The sequence below is a fragment of the Callithrix jacchus genome, chromosome 20 (assembly GCF_049354715.1).
Source record: "Callithrix jacchus isolate 240 chromosome 20, calJac240_pri, whole genome shotgun sequence".
NCBI classification, from domain to species: domain Eukaryota; kingdom Metazoa; phylum Chordata; class Mammalia; order Primates; family Cebidae; genus Callithrix; species Callithrix jacchus.
This window is the reverse complement of record NC_133521.1, coordinates 38,563,872-38,577,253: the sequence shown is the minus strand read 5'-3', so window position 1 is coordinate 38,577,253 and position 13,382 is coordinate 38,563,872. Positions and strand designations below refer to the sequence as shown.

Sequence of the window (13,382 nt, the reverse complement as noted above, 5' to 3'; positions counted from 1 at the left end):
TCTGGCAGCGTCTTGGGCACAGGGAACTGCACGGGGGAGCGACTGAAGCGAAGCTCGCTGAGCCCCCGCGCCGCTATTCTTAAAATTGTACGGTCGTGCACCAGTAGTGGACCTGCCCTTAGGCTCCTCGAGCCTGGCTTGTGTGCTCGGCTTGTGGCTCAGACGCTCGGCAGGGTGCGCCGTGCCTCAGTGGACTCGCTGTGCTTCCCCCCAGGGCGCACAGAAATGGGCCCGTCCAGTCCGGGCGGCGCAGGCGCCTTGAGGCCCGCGGGCGGCGGGGGCGAGGAGCCAGGACAGCAGTGGAGAGCGTCCCCGGCGTTCGCCACTTGGGGACGGTTCAGTCCTTGACTCTGGTAGCTTGCCTTTCGGTCGGGCGTCTTCGTCGGTGATTTCCGCTTCGGCCCTGCAGGTGTGGCCGCGAGTCGGGTGAGTCTCGGGAGTCCGGGCGGTTCCGAGCGCGGTCGGTTGTCCCTCCTCAGGTCCCCTGACGGCGCGCCTTGCAGAGCCCCCTTCCTGCCGCCCACCGGCCCAGGGAGTTAGGACCAGGGAGACCCGGCGCCCCCAGGCCCACAGCCGGGCTCCTGCGCTGGGGAGGCTGCGGGTGGAGTGGCTGGGCGCTCGCTGGGGGATACGCTGGTGGCTGAGACAGGCCCTGGGTGTCTTTCGGGGTTCGAACCCGCCTGCCGCTCACCAGCTGACCTCGGGCGCGCTCCTCCCCTCCCTGGCCGAGGCTTCTTCGCCTGTAAAACGGGCGCAACCCACCGCTCGGCTTTGAGGAATGCAGCCCTCAACACGGAGTTTGACACGATGAACGCTCAATAAATTGTTGTTGTTTCAGTAGCGGTTGAGAATTTGCGGGTAGAGAACGGGAGCCGTTCAAGCACGTTTCCGCTGCAGTGAAAGTTGTCTCTGTGATTGAGAACCCACTAAGAGCCCCGTCAGTACTTTTTTTTCATGAAAGTAAGACATTGACCTTTCTTTTCTTGGGTTTCAAGATCAGGGGTTTTATGTAGAGTCTTAATTAGTTTTGCAAGTCTTCATTTAAAACCTTAAGGGCGTGGAAGTTTCTGAGGGCAAAGGAATTACGTTGTGATGCCTTTTATTATCTCCTGTCTTCTTCATTCGTGGCTTTTGCACTTGTTGAGTTGATTTAAAATGAGTTTATTTTCCATCCTTTTCCTACTGCGTTGAGGCCTGAACTAGTTGTCAGTTTCTAAGACTCACGAATTCAACATTCAGCAAACATCGATTGGGCATTTACCACGTGCTTTTGCAAGAATGCTCCCTCGCGAGCCTCTGCGTTCCTCGAGATGTATGGGCGATATTTTCCTCTGAAATTCACGGAGCGGAGTGCTGGGCCCTTTGGAAATGTTTGTTCAGGGAAAGCTGCGAGGGCGCATTCACTCAAACTCTTTGGTGGAAGTCGGAGTAGTTAACTCCTCCTCCCGAGGTCGCCCCTGGGGTCACTCCCAGGAGCAGCCTGGCACGGGGTCTACATTGCCAGCGCCAGTCCCTTTCTCAGTGGCATCGGTTTAGAATTGGTCCCTTCGCGCTAAGTCGAAGTGGGTAGGGGAGGCAGTCGCCGACCGTCTGCTACCTCTCCTGCGGTACGGCTCATAGTTTGACTCATAGTTTGAAAAGTTGAAAAATAACTATTTAACTGATACTAGGGCCGAAGTGTAGGCTTTAAAATGTATGTTTGTTATTTTATACATTTTAATTTATTTTATTTCGAGATGGAGTTTTGCTGTGTTGCCCAGGCTGGAGTGCAGTGAGATCTTGGCTCACTGCAACCTCCACCTCCTGGGTTCAAGTGATTCTCGTGCCTCCGCCTCCTGAGCAGCTGGGATTACAGGCCGTTTATCTGTGGATATTTTTTTCTGGAGAACAGATTCTTCAGGCTCTGAACAACAGGCTTTTCTGGCCTTGTTTTTTGCTTACTTTGAAATAAAGTTAGAAATTACAACTGTTGTGTAAATTTCCTGTGCAGCCGCACAATAGGAAAATCTTTCGAAAGAAAAGCCAACTGGTATTAAAATACAGGGTTTTCCCCCGTGATTGTAGATTTGTTGAAGTGCGTTATTAGAATGCTTACCGGTTTTCTTTATACTAGAGTTAATATAGCGCCCGCTCTTGATTGATTTACTTTCTAAAATTGTGCCACCTGGTGGTTGAAGTCTGCCATAGAATACTCTTGAGGAAAATTGAACTTCAGTCAGTAGACTAAAATGAAGGAGTGAACTATAATTTTTGTATCTCGACCAAGAGTACCCTATGGTCTTCTACGCTCCCAGTTTACTCCCTAGGAAAAGTTAAAATTGCCCTTACCCTTATGGGTCTCGTAGCCAGCTATCAAAACATTTGACAGGTGAAATTTTTTTTTTTTTCACAGAACTGCCCCAGGGCAGACAGCTGAAAATTTTAAGGAGTTTCATTGAACTGTTTTGGTATCATTATGTGCATATACACCGTGCGTGAGGCTGGATTGAAGAGGGAGGTGGTGGAAAAGTTTACCCTTTTGATGTTTTCTTAAATACCAATGTAAAGATGAGACTGAGACTCTTTGGTGGAAGTAATAGTAGTTAAGCCTTTCTCCCCAGGAAGCCCCTGGGGTCACTCCCAGGAGCATCCTGGCATCGGGTCTACACTGGAATTGAATATTAGTCTATTCAAATAATGACAGTTTGAATGGAATTTGTCCCTCTCTCTATCTCACTGGAAACATCCAAGAATGAGGTCTTATGTTTCTTTCGCATTTGTTTCAACCATGCTGCTGATGTTCATAATTATTAATTTTTTTTTTTTGAGATACAGTCTCACTTTGTAGCCCAGGCTGGAGTGCATGTGGTGTAATCTCGGCTCAGTGCAGCCTCCGCCTGCAGGGTTCAAGCAATTCTCCTGCCCTAGCCTTCCAATTAGCTGGGATTACAGCCCCCCCCCCCAACCATGCCCAGCTAATTTTTGTGTTTTTAGTAGAGACTGGGTTTGACCATGTTGGCCAGGCTGGTATCGAACTCCTGACCTCAAGTGATCCACCTGCCTTGGCCCCCCAAAGTGCTGAGATTACAGGAGTGAGCCACCTCTTCTGGCTTCTCATAAGTTATTTTAAACCCATGCCATCACTGAGATACAGGTCAAGAGCAAATTCCATTTTATGGAAAAGAGACTTAGGTCTCAGATTAGTAACCAAAATGACACAATAGCTGACTAGTGACAAGTACAATACTATTCTCTTTTTCTGTGTGTCTAGACAGACCCAGTATTTCCGATTTTACAGAGACGTATTTGGAACCTTGGCCTAGAATTACTGCCTATTGAACTTGTTGTCAACCAGAAGGTCTTTGGGAAAGTTTTTTCCCTCTTAATTTATTTCATTCACAAACTGCTGTAAAGGCGTGTCTTTCCTATTTGAACATGGAATAAAAATCTGTCGTGGTTAGAGATTATGTTGGGTTGTAACTTTGCAGTTAACTACTGTGTGACCTTGGGCTTAGTTTATGAACATGTGAGCAGTGCATATTTTCACTTACAGAAAGACAATTTCTTGTGGTTCAACTGAACTTAAAAGGCTACCCATTTCATAGGGTTGTTGGATTCTAAGACTTGTGCTTAGCACTTGGCAAGTGGTCATCAAATTATTTTCTTAACTAATAAGTTGATGTATTCTAAGACTTTAAAGAAATTTTAAGAATAAGAGTAAGGAATATGTATTTAGGTTTTCTTCAGTTCATAAAATATATTTTGAGTTAAATTGTGTTACTAGAATTGGCTTTTAAAGGTGAGTACTGGAATACATCAGCACTTAGTTACATGTATTCTGAAAGAACAACGCCATTGTTTTACTGTTGGGCCTTGTACACTACACCCAAGAATATAGCAGTACATCTGTGTCCACACCAACATTTAGGCAAAGCCAGGTGATACAAAGTGGATGGAAGGGAGCATAGGTGACAGGTAGATAGAGGGCAAGCGGGGGGAAGAAGCTATCTAGCTAAAAGTATGTGGTAGAGGAAAGAAAGGAGTGATGGGGAAGGCAAGGAATCTGTTGGATAAGGGATAAGGTGAGTGTTGAGAGCTTTAGGTTAAGTAGTAGCATCTTACCAAGAATAGGAAAAGGAAATGAAATTAAACCATTTTATTCTTTTGACATAGTCATCTAGGCTAAGAAAGTAGAAGGGCCTCATAAATATATGCAATTATTATTTGTCAATTAAAAATGCAAATAATGAGAATTAGAAGGGAAGGTGTTTTATTGGTACCTACTGTTAGGCGCATCACTCAAGTAAAGAAACCACCAGACAGGCTTTGTGTGAGCAACATGACTGTTTATTCACCCAGGTGCGGGTGGGCTGAGTCCGAAAAGAGATTCGGCAGAGGGCAGTTGGATAGGAGTTGGTGTTATAGGTTGGGGCAAGTGGTCAGTTAAAGGTGGTAATGTATTTTAGAGAGGGGAAGGGCATCATTTTAGAGAGGGGAAGGGCATCATGGGATGCATGACAACAAGGGTAGAGGTCAGTAATCTATCTTCGGGAGGGGAAGGGTGTCACAGGATGCTTGATCACAAGGGTAGGGGTCATCTATTACAAACAGGCATTATCATAAAGGTGGGGGTTATTGGTTGCAAGCAGAGGGGAGGGTGAGGCAAATTACATAGTTACAGGGGTTGGGGCCCTGAGAAACCCATTGTCCAGGCGGGAAATTCTGTGAGGATGAGCAGAACAATGGTTGCAGGTTGCAGGTTTCAGGGCGTGAGCCATTGGTTGAGGTTGGAACAAGTTGTTTAGCTTCTTTCTGTGGCCACCTGGTGACTTGTGGTTACTTCAGACTTTCTGGCCCTTGGGGACCATCCAGAGGTGTACATGCAGGTCACCCAGGCTACAATGGCCAGGCTTGGACTTGGAGGCCTGACATTCTCATCTTTTTATATCTGTATAAAGAAAAAAGTTTGAGAAGTGAGTAGGGCCGATGTTTCTCATGGCTTCTTTGAGCATGACAGGGGGCTGCAAGGACACCTAAAAAAAAAGTCTGTGATTCTTATAGTTTATTACGTGTTTGGTTAAGTCCTTGAAGCATAATAGCTTTAAGGTGGCTGGTGATGAAGCCTTGGGTCAAGATTGGACGGGATGTGGTCCAGGAAGACTTGGATTGAAAGGGCTATATGTGGGTTCTGGAGAGTTGGCATGCTGCATCTTGACCTTACTTAGCCCAGTGTTGCCTGGAATTCTTGAGGGGTGGGTGGGTGTTTCTGGTTGATCCTAGAAGGGATGATCCTAGAAGGGATGAAACAGGACTGGGGATAAGACAGGCAGGTGAACAGGGAGGGTTGGCAAGGCATCTTGTCTTAAGTGGCTGAGAGGTCCTGGGATGGGGTGATATTGTGGGGTTCTTAAAAGTAGCATTTGCCATATAGAGTGATTAGTGATGGCCGAATACGGTTTTGTAGAAATTGAGAGACTAATTGGAAAATGCAAGGTCCAAATAAAAGAAGAAGGAGGAAGGACTTTAGGGGAGTAAGAATTGGAAGGTAATTATGAAGGAGTAGCTAATGACAGAATGGGACCAAGAATAAGAGTGAGTAGAAAAGTAAAGAGGAGAACTTCATTAGGGTGAAAGAATTGGAATGTCCCTTGCCACATAAGGTCATTTATCCACTCAAGGTGGGAGTTGAGGGTAGAAGTTTTTGGGTAGGACCACAAGATATTAGCTAAAATGGTCTGGAGGAAAGCAGTAAACTGGCAAGGCAAGCAGGCATAGGGCATTTAAATGTAGACAAGAAGGGCGATCAGAAGAATGATTAGACAGAAAGCAACAGAAATAGAGAGCTTGTGAGGTATAGACCAAGCTTTAGGGTTGACTGTGTAGAGTCCTGCTGCAAATAGCAAAGTTAAGAGAAGGGTTCTTGTCAGTGTTAGAATATAAACTACTCATGTGTGGTTTGTGTCTACTATTCAGGAATTTGAGTTAGCTTAAGAGAAGTAGGAGAGAGTACTTGTGACTTCCAAGAGGAGATGGATGGACACAGTTTAATCCTGGACTGCTGAACCCAGTGGGGGTGGTGGTTTGTAGATGGACAGCAGTTGGGGTACTGTGGACAACCAGGTAGGGATCCTTCCACCGAGGCTGTAGAACTGGAGAGGTTAGATCCTTGACCAGTACTGATTGTCTAGCTAAGGTGTCCTCGTAAGGCTGGGTATCTCGAGTGGGTAAGAGGAGGTTAGCAGCTTGAAGAATTTCCTACTTGGTTGTTGGAGAATTAGAAGATAATCTCTAAGACGGCTAGTGTCCGGGAGAAGTTTAGGCCTAAGCAGAAGAGTATGGCTATATAAGAGTTTAAAGCTGTTGTATCAGTGGGTTCCTGGGGAGTGGTATGAATTTGGAGAAGAGCAATAGGTAGAAGGGATACCCAGTCCTTCTTTAGTTGTAGGATGAGTTTGGTAAGATGTGTTTTTAGGAGGCCATTAGCTTTTCCCACTTTTCCTGATGACTGAGGGCGGTAAGGGTCCTGGAGATTTCATTCAAAGCTAAGGGCTTGAGAGACTGCTTGGGTGATTTGGCTAATGAAAGCCATTGTCTGATTGTATAGAAGTAGGCAGGCCAAATGGGGATTGATATTATTTAACAGACAAGAAATAATAGCAGCAGCCTTTTCTGTTCCAGTAGGGAAGGCTTTATTCCACCCTGTAAAAGCTATGCATACAAGAAGCTATTTGAATTTTTTCGACACTAGGCATATGAGTAAAGTCAATTTGCTAATTTTGCCTGGTGGTAAATCCCCCAGCTTGGTGAGTGGGAAAGGTTGGGGGGGGGGGTTGGTAGAGTGGCAGATGGAGTACTGAGATGTAGTTGTTTTAAGGATGGACTTCATGAAGGGAAGGAGATAAGCGGTTCTAAGGGATGGGCCAAAGGCTTATATCTCATGTGAAAATGGTTAAGAGACGATAGAATGGGCTTGAGAGACAGGAAGAAGGAATTTTCCTTGATCCAAAAACTAACTGCCTTGAGTGGGAATTGACTGGTAGATTAAGGATTCAGAAGGAGAGTAAGTAGGAGTAATTGATGAAAAAGAAAAATACCGTCCACTAGGAGGGGATATTGGTGGTGCATTTGCTGCTTTCTTAGCTGTTTTGGGCAATGGGATTTAAAGTTTTTGGTGTCCTTTACAGTGGACGACTCTGGCCTTGGCTGGGAGAAGCGCAGCTTTAAGGAGAGCTTTTATTAAGGGGGCATTGATAATAGAGGACCCCTGTGTGGTAAGGAAACCTTTCTGCCAATATGGCAGCATAGTGGTGTAGGATGTGGAAGGCATATTTAGAGTCAGTATAGACATTTACATGTAGTCCCTTAGCAAGAGTGAGAGCATGGGTTAAAGCAATTAGTTCAGCTTGCTGAGAAGTGATGGAGGGAGTGTAACAGCCTCAATGAAAGGTGAATGGGATACAGCTTCTTAACCAGCTTTAGCTGGTGTCAACTGACTGGGCTTTGAAGAGCTACGATCAATAAACCAGGTGTGGTCTGGGTCTGGAATGGGAAAGAGAAATATGTGGAAATGGGGAGGATGCTATATGGATTAGGGAGACACACTCATGGGGTTCAGGGCTTGTGTTTTGGTATTAGGTGAGAAGCTGTAAAATTAGGGCCGTGTGCAAGTCATAGTGGAAGTTTCGATAAAGAGTTAATAGTGTTGGGTAAGACGTGGGGCAGATAACAGATATGGAAGATGCCAAGAGGATACTAAAGCCTGAAGATTGTGAGAGCTGTGCAGTGAGTGAGGCATAGCCGGTGGTTTTGAAAGCCTCAAGAAGGAGTAGAGCAGAGGCAGCTGCCACACGTAGGCACTAGGGCCAACCTAGGACAGTTGAGGTCAAGTAGTTTAGAGAGGAAGGCAACAGGATGCGGACCTGGCTCTTGTGTAAGAACTCCAGCGGCACCACCCTGAGTTTCAGCAGTGTATAAGGAAAAGGGTTAGGTTGAATTGGTATAGCAAAGAATGGGTTAAATTAAGGGTTTTGTACAGGTAATAGATGCAGTTATGTGGGGAGCCAATGGAACAGGAGGAATAGGCAGAGAAGTTGGGGTATCTTGGAAAAGATTATTTAATTACTTTAGAAGACAGTTAAGGGTGGCAGCCAGGCGTGGAACCAGCAAATGTCTTGTCACACAAAATGGAGAAGAGGGTGAAGTGGCAAGATTGACAGGAGCAGGGCATTTAAGTTTCCTTAGGAATTCAGGTGAGTTTCAGAGAAGTTGGGGAGAGTATATGGGTTTGGTACTACAGGATGAATGGGGAGGTGGTGTCCTATACTTCTAGGGTTAAGGTAGGGGGACATAAAGGGGAGGTATTGAGGGAGGAGGGTGGCGGTGAGGTGTGGCTGTTTCCCAGGAACAGTTAAGGAGGAGGTAGACAGTTTTGTTGTATCTTGGCCTAACAGAACTGAGTAAGTGGGAATGATTAAGAAAGAATGTGGAAAGGAGTGCTGGCCTAATTGACGCTAGACTTGGAGTTTTGAGGGGCCTGGAGGCCTTGCCGTCAATTCCCACAACAGTTATGGAGGCCAAGGAGACAGGTTATCGTGGGGTGAGTGGCTACAGTATTCATTAAGAAGGGGATGGACCTACCCTCCAACATAAGAGTTACGAAGCTTGGCGTCCGTGATGGTTCGGGCAGCGTTAGTCTTTAGCCACCAAGCAGAGCAGTGTTGTGAATCTGACTGTCCCACTTCCAGTGGGGGCCCGCACAGAACGGGCGGAGCTTGGGAGGAATCCCAGATCGAGGGCATTCCTTGGCCCAGTGGCCAGGGTTCTGACACTTGAAGCAAGGTCCGGGAGGGGCAGCTGGATGCTGCAGTCTGGGCACTTTGAGGTCTTTGTGAGCCAGTGGTGTGGCTGGGGTTTGTCTTATGGCAGAGACAAGCATTTGCAGTTCTGAAATGCGTTGCTGCCTGGCTGCTTTCTCCCTATTGTTAAACACCTTGTAGGTGAGGTTAATTAAATCCTGTTGTGGAGTTTGAGAGCCAGATTTTTATTTCTGTAGCTTTTTTAATGTTAGGGGCTGATTGGGCAATAAAACTTTTTTTTAGGGGTGAGAGTAGAAGTAAGGATGACATTTAAGTACTTCTGTTTGCCGATTTGGGGAAGGTCAGATAAAGAAAAAGGAACATGCACCCTAACTATGCCTTAGGCTCCAGCCACCTCTCCAAGGGGGAATTGTTGGGCAGGGGTGGAGGAGTTAGCTGCTGGACTAAACTGCAAGTCTGACTGGGTATGAGGTGGGGAGGTGACAGGAGGAGCATAAGGAGGTGGGTTGTAGGCAGAGGAAGAGGAGGGAGGTTCTGGTTGGGGGTTAGGGCCTGGATGAGGGTCTGGTTCAGACAGGTGGAGAGGAGAAAGGTCGGAAGGGTCGATGAAAAAGGAGGATTCTGAATCACTGGTGGATGTAGGAGGAGCGGATGGGAGAGAGGAAAATTTGAGATGGGATGCATTGAGCAGAGATTATGAGGGATTGGAATGTTTAAAAAAATGCCTGGACATAGGGGATTTCAGACCATTTGCCCATTTGTTGACAAATATTGTCTAGATCTTGCAGAATAGAAAAATGGAAAGTGCCATTTTCTGGCCATTTAGAGCCATTGTCTAATTTATACTGTGGCCAAGCTGTATTGCAGAAGAAAATAAGATGCTTAGATTTTAGGTCAGGTGGTAGCTGGAGAGGTTTGAGGTTTTTTACAGCGCAGGGTAAAGGAGAGGAGGAAGGAATGGAGGGCAGGAGATTGCCCATAGTTTAAGAAGAGCAGCGGAGGCAAAGAAAGTGAATGTGCAACCAAGCAGTTTAGCAGGCGTCCCAGACTGAACCTTGGTTTGTACCTGGGGTGAATCAGTCAAAGGGGCATCCCTTGTGTTAATCCATCACCTGTGAGTGAGCACGAGTGAGTGACCAGAGCAGACGTGTCTGCAGTGATCAGTCACTGAGGGAAGGCTGTCTTCCCGGTTCTGTGACCCATGTGGGATTTTTTTCTGGTCATGAACCTCACAGAAAGTCCTGTCTTTCTTGTTTCCACTGAAAGGGAGAGGAAAATGAAACGAAAGGAGAGGGAAGCTGACAGGCAGTGAGAAGGGCTAAAGAGAAGAGTTGAGGCAAACCACTTACCAGATCTGAGAATAGTGAGTGGATATGTGGGCTAGTCAGATGAAACTAGGTCATAGGTAGGTCTCTTCACGGAGGGAGCACGAGGAGAGCAGGCAAGGGGGTTTGGTCTCCCATAGGAGTTCCCACCTCCCAGGTTTTGGCACCAAATGTTAGGCACGTCCAGAGACCATCAGGCAGGCTTTGTGTGAGCAACATGGCTGTTTATTCACCCTTGTGCAGGCGGGCTGAGTCTGAAAAGAGAATCAGTGGAGGGTGGTAGGATAAGAGTTGGTTTTGTAGATTGGGACAAGTGGTCAGTTAAAGGTGGTAAGGTATTTTAGGGAGGAGAAGGGCAAAATTTCTCAGATTTTTTTTTTTGACAGCTTGAGGTATAATTTATATACCATAAAATTCACATGGTGAAACACATATGACATAAAATTTGCCATCTTAACCATTTAAATACACAGTTCATTGGTATCAAACACATTAATAATGTTGCCAACCATCATCACCACCCACCTCGGTAACACTTTTTATCTTGTAAGACTTTCTACCCATTAAACAATAACTCCCCGTTCTTCTGCTCCTGCCCTTCTGCCTCCTCCTGGTAACCACCATTCTACTTTGTGTCTCTTTGACTTTGACTACTTTAGGTGCCTCATATAAGAGGAATGTTACAGTATTTGCCTTTTAAAAACTATGTCAACTATTATTTTAGATTTTGGGGGTAATATGCAGGTTTGTTACATAGGTATATTGGGTGATGCCAAGGTTTGGGGTACGATTAATCCCATCATGCAGGTAGTGAGCATAGTATCTAACAGTTTTTCAGCCTTTACCCTCCTTCTACCCTCTATTCCCAGTGTCTGTTGTTGCCATCTTTATCTCTGTGAGTATCCAGTGTTTAGCTATCATGTTTAAGTTAGAATATGCTGTATTTGGCTTTCTGTTGCTGCATTAATTCACTTAGGATAATGGCCTCTAGCTGCATCCATGTTGCTGCAAAGAACATGATTTCGTTCTTTTTTATGGCTGTTTAGTATTCCATGGTGTATATGTACCATTTTTTCTTTATCCAGTCCACTACTGATAGACACTTAGGATGAGTCCCTGTCTTTGCTATTGTGAGTAGTGCTACAAGGAACATATGAGTGCATGTGTCTTTTTGTAGAATGGTTTATTTTCTTTTGGCTATATACCCAATAATAGGATTGCTGGATCAAGTGACAGCTGTTTTAAGTTCTTTGAGAAATCTCCAGACTGCTTTCCACAGTGGGTGGACTAGTCGACATTCCCAGAACAGTGTGTAAGTATTCTTTTTTCTCACAGCCTCCCTCAGCATCTGTGTTTTTTTGACTTTTTAACATAATAGCCATTCTGACTGGTGTGAGGTAGTATCTCGTTGTGGTTTTGATTTGCATTTCTCTGACGGTTAGTGATGTTGAGCATTTTTTATCGTTTGTTGGCCACTCATATGTCGTCTTTTGAGAAGTGACTGTTCATGTCTTTTGCTCACTTTTTAATCAGGTTATTTATTTTTTACTTGTTGAATTAATTTCCTTATAGATTATGGATATTAGATCTTTGTTGGATGCATAGTTTGTGATACTTTCTCACATTCTGTAGATTGTCTCTTTTCTCTGTTTATAGCTTCTTTTGCTATTCTGAACTCGAGTTTAATTAGGTTTCAGTTTTTGTTATAATTGCTTTTGAGTACTTAGTCTTAATTTTTTCCTAAGACAAATGTCCAGAATGGTGTTTCCTGGGTTTTCTTCTAGGATTCTTACAGTTTGAGGCATTCTGTGTAAATCTTTACTCTACCTTGAGTTAATTTTTATGTATGATTAAATGTAGGGGTCTACTTTTATTCTTCTGCATATAGCTAGCCAACTATTCCAGCACCATTTATTGAATGGAAAGTCCTTTTGCCATTGCTTATTTTTGTCGACTTTGTGAAAGATCAGAAGGTGTGCAGCTTTATTTCTGGGCTCTCTGTTCTGTTTCATTGGTCCATGTGTGTATTTTTGTAGGAGAAGCATGCCGATTTGGTTATTGTAACCTTATAGTTTAAAGTAGGGTAATATGATACCTTTGGTCTTCGTTCTTTTTGCCTAGGATTGGTATGGGTATTTGAGCCCCTTTTTGGTTCCATATGAATTTTAGAGTGTTTTTTTTTTTTTTTTCTAACTCTGTGAAAAAAGATTACTTAGTAGTTTGATAGGAATAGTGTTGAATCTGTAGATTGCTTTGGGCAATATGGCCATTTTAATGATACTGATTCTTCCAATCAGTATCCAAACACATGTTTTTCTATGTGTTTGTGTCTCATGGAATGTTTTTACATTAGCCTTTGTGTCATCTATGATTTCTTTCAGCAGTGTTGTGTAGTTCTTCCTGTAGAGATCTTTTACCTCCTTGGTTAGATGTATTCCTAGATATTTTATTTTTGGGGGGGGGCAGTTGAAAATGGGATTGCATTCTTGATTTGGCTCTCAGGTTGAACGGTATTGGTGTATAGACATGCTACTGATTTTTCCATGTTGATCTTGTATCCTGAAACTTAAGTCATCGGGGAGAGTCTTTAGAGTTTTCTGAGTACAGAATCATATCGTCAGTGAAGAGAGAGAGTTTGACTTCTTTTTTAATTTGAGTGCCTTTTATTTCTCTTGGCTGATTGCTTTGCCTAGGACTTCCAATACTGTGTTGAATAACAGTGGTGAGAGTGGGCATCCTGTTCCCTTGTTCTGGTCCTCAGGGGAAATGCTTCATCTTTTTTTTTTTTTTTTTTTAATGAGACGGAGTTTCACTGTTGTTTACCCAGGCTGGAGTGCAATGGTGTGATCTCGGCTCACCGCAACCTCTGCCTCCTGGGTTCAAGCAATTCTCCTGCCTCAGCCTCCCAAGTAGCTGGGACTACAGGCGCGCACCACCATGCCCAGCTAAGTTTTGTATTTTTAGTAGAGACGGGGTTTCACCTCGTTGACCAGGATGGTCTTTATCTCTTGACCTCGTGATCCACCCACCTCGGCCTCCCAAAGTGCTGGGATTACAGGCGTGAGCCACCACGCCCAGCAATGCTTCCATCTTTTGCCTGTTCAGTATTATGTTGGCTGTGAGTTTGTCATAGATGGCTCCTATTATTTTGAGTTATGCTCTTCAATGCCTAGATTGTTGAGGGTTTTTACCATGAACTGATGTTGAATTTTATCAAAGGCTTTTCTGCATATGTTGAAATAGTCACATGGTTTTTAAAATT

The 13,382-nt window shown here is 44.7% G+C and overlaps 1 protein-coding gene across 6 annotated transcripts in view; it reads left to right on the top strand.

Moving 5' to 3' along the window:
* CMC2 (C-X9-C motif containing 2) overlaps window positions 1–13,382 on the top strand; it is a 62,475-nt gene that overhangs the window by 28,262 nt on the left and 20,831 nt on the right. Inside the window, exons 1-2 of one of the 6 annotated variants that reach the window (XM_035282453.3) lie at window positions 274–426; window positions 839–960. The exons of 4 other annotated variants lie outside the window; for them this stretch is intronic. The gene's annotated coding sequence lies outside the window, so the exon portion shown is untranslated. Of the gene's footprint in view, window positions 1–273; window positions 427–838; window positions 961–13,382 lie in introns of those variants that run through there. One more of the 6 variants, XM_008986262.5, reaches the window with a different exon arrangement.